The sequence below is a fragment of the Eimeria maxima genome, genomic scaffold (assembly GCF_000499605.1).
Source record: "Eimeria maxima Weybridge genomic scaffold, Emw_scaff489, whole genome shotgun sequence".
NCBI lineage: Eukaryota > Apicomplexa > Conoidasida > Eucoccidiorida > Eimeriidae > Eimeria > Eimeria maxima.
In genome coordinates this window covers 12,558-15,047 of record NW_013563872.1, presented here as the reverse complement: position 1 = coordinate 15,047, position 2,490 = coordinate 12,558, and positions in this window count along the sequence as shown.

Here is a 2,490-nt window from a genome sequence, read left to right as displayed (position 1 = left end):
TTTTTCCTCTTTTTTTTTTTTTTTTTTTTTTTTTTTTTTTTTTTTTTTTTTTTTTCTTTGCCTCCTTTTCTGTCTCCTTGTCTCCTTTTATTTAATTAAATAAAATAATTAATTAATTAATTTATTTATTTATTTATTTTATTTTATTTATTTATTTATATTTATTATCTATCCTTCGTGTCTTTTATTTATATTTATTATTAGGTGTCTTTGTCTTTTCCTGTCTTTGTCTCCTGTCTCCTTTTCTTTTTTCTTCTTTTTTTTTCTTTTTTCTTCTTTTTTCTTCTTTTTTCTTCTTTTTACTTTTTTATTTCTTTTTTTATTTCTTTTTGTTTATTTAATTAGCTAAATAAGGCACTAACTATCTAACCAACTGTCCCTGTAGCTAGCTACCTAACTAGCTAGCTAGCTAGCTACCTAGCTAGCAAGCTAGCTACCTAACTAGCTAGCTAGCTACCTAACTAGCTAGCTAGCTAGCTAGGGCCGTTATATGAGTAGCTAGCTAGCTAGCTAACTAACTAATTAACTAATTAATTAGCTAGCTAGTTACCCAGGGCCATTAGCTAGCTAGCTACATAGCTAGCTAGCTAGCCAATTAGCTAGCCATGGCCGCTTATTAGCTAGCTAGCTAGTTATCTATATAGGTAGCTAGCTAGCTAGCTAGCTAGCCAATCAGCCAGCTAGCTATATAGGTAGCTAGCTAGCTAGCTAGCTCGGGACTGTCCCCTCTCCTTGCCGTGGCAAAAGGAGACAAAATATATAAAAAGGAGACACTTAATGAACAAGGAGACAGTAAGGTATATAATAATTAAGTGTCTCCTTTTTTATTCTTTTTGCTGCTGCTTTTCATGCTGCTACTGCTGCTACTGCTGCTGCTGCTGCTGCATGCAAGGCTAAAGAGAGACAGACACCTTACTGGCAAGAATATTTGTCTCCTTACTTATTACCTTATTTTTATTTATTTATTTATTTATTTATTTATTTATTTATATATATATATAATTATATATTTATTTATTTATTTATATAATTAATTTTCTTAATTAATTACTGACTAAATAAAATAAATATTTAATTATATAAATAAATAAATAATAAATAAATAAATAAATAAATAAATAATAAATACATATGTATACATATAAATAAGCTATAGTATAATTAATTGTAATAATATAAATAAAAATAATAAATAAAATAAATAAATAAATAAATAAATAAATACAATAAATATATTGATAAAATAGATGTAATTAACTAATAAATAATATAAAAAAAGGAAAAAAATAAAAAGAAAAAAGAAAAAAATAAATGTTATAAAGTTATTACGGCACACAGCAGCAGCAGCAGCAGCAGCAACAGCAGCAACAGCAGCAGCAGCAATGGCAGCACCAATAGCAGCAGTTGCAGCAATAGTAGCAGCAAGAGCAGCAGCAGTACTAGTAGCAGCAGCAGAAACAGAAGTAGTAGCAGCAGCAGCACAGGGAGAAGGAGAGACGGATAGGCTGCTGCTGTTGCTGCTGCTGTTGTCGCTGCAGCAACGGCAGCAGTAGCAGCAGCAACAACAGCAGCAGCAACGGCAGCAGCAGCAGCAGCAACGCACTACTCTTATGCAGTGTCACTAGCAAACCACAGGTGTATCTTCCCTTATGTCGCAGCAAATGCATTAGGGTTTAGCGTTTCGTGTTTAGGGTTTAGGGTTTAGGGTTTAGGGTTTCCAGTGGGGTGGGGCTGCATGCGCGCATACGACAAAGAAGAGGAAAAAGTATTTAAATAAAAAGAAAAAAGAAGAAATAAATTAAATAAAAAATTAAAATATAAAAAGAAATAAAGAATAAAATAAATAAAAAAGAATGATCTGCATGCAGGTGTATAATTATATATTTTATACACCTGGATCGTCAGCAGCAGCAGCAGCAGCAGCAGCAGGTTGTAGCAGCAGCAACAGGAGCAGCAGCAGCAACAGTGCAAAAAGTGTATAAATAATAAATTAAATATAATTTTTATTTACTTTTTATAATTTATAAACATAAAAAATAATTTATTTAATAAATAAATAAATAAATAAAGAAGAAAACAACGGGACTGTCAGGTGTATAGTCACCGCATGCACGAGGAAGCCCCGTGCATATGTTAAATGATTAATAAAAGTGTATTAATGAGTAAAAAGGATCAATTTGTAGATAATTTATCATTAAATAATTAAATAAATATAAAAATATCCTTTTTATTCATTTATTTCTTTCTTTTTATGCATTTTTACCCCTTTTTTTCGTCATTTTATCTCCGGTGGTCACTACTGGGGTGTATACACACTGCGCATACACCCGAGCAGCTCGCTGCTGCTGCTGCTGCTGCCGCTGCTGCTGCTGCTGGTGGTCCTTTTTCTTCATAAATATATAAAAAAACGGCGTTTTTTTTCTTTTTTTTAATTAATTATTTAATTAATTAATTAATTAATTAAAAATGGAGGCATTAGGAGGCAACAGC